The sequence below is a fragment of the Hylobates moloch genome, unplaced genomic scaffold, assembly GCF_009828535.3.
Source record: "Hylobates moloch isolate HMO894 unplaced genomic scaffold, HMol_V3 SCAFFOLD_2030, whole genome shotgun sequence".
In the NCBI taxonomy this organism is placed as follows: Eukaryota; Metazoa; Chordata; class Mammalia; order Primates; family Hylobatidae; genus Hylobates; species Hylobates moloch.
This window is the reverse complement of record NW_026654305.1, coordinates 1-404: the sequence shown is the minus strand read 5'-3', so window position 1 is coordinate 404 and position 404 is coordinate 1.

The following is a 404-nucleotide window of genomic DNA, read 5'->3' as shown; positions in this document are numbered from 1 at the left end:
AGGGTAGGCCTATAAACGACCCCCTTGGAGTCGTGCCGCCTTTTACGGTTGAAGCCGAAGGGATGAAATAAGCCCCGGCCTCCTGTAGTGCTCCCAGGCTTATTAGGATGAGAAAATTCCCACCTAATAAATTTTGGCCAGTCAGGTTGTCTGCTCTCAAACCCTATTTCCTGATAAAATGTTATCAATGACTATGCGTGCCCAAAAATTTCGTTGGCAATTTTAATTTCAATTTTAACACCATCCTGTGAACTCATCCTGCCTCCACTTGCTTTATAATATTCGATTACCTTGTGAAGTATGTAATCTCGGTATCGTAATGACAATGGTAGTTTTGTTGAAAAGAAAAGGGGGAAATGTGGGGAAAAGAAGGAGAGATCAGCCTGTTACTGTGTCTATATAGA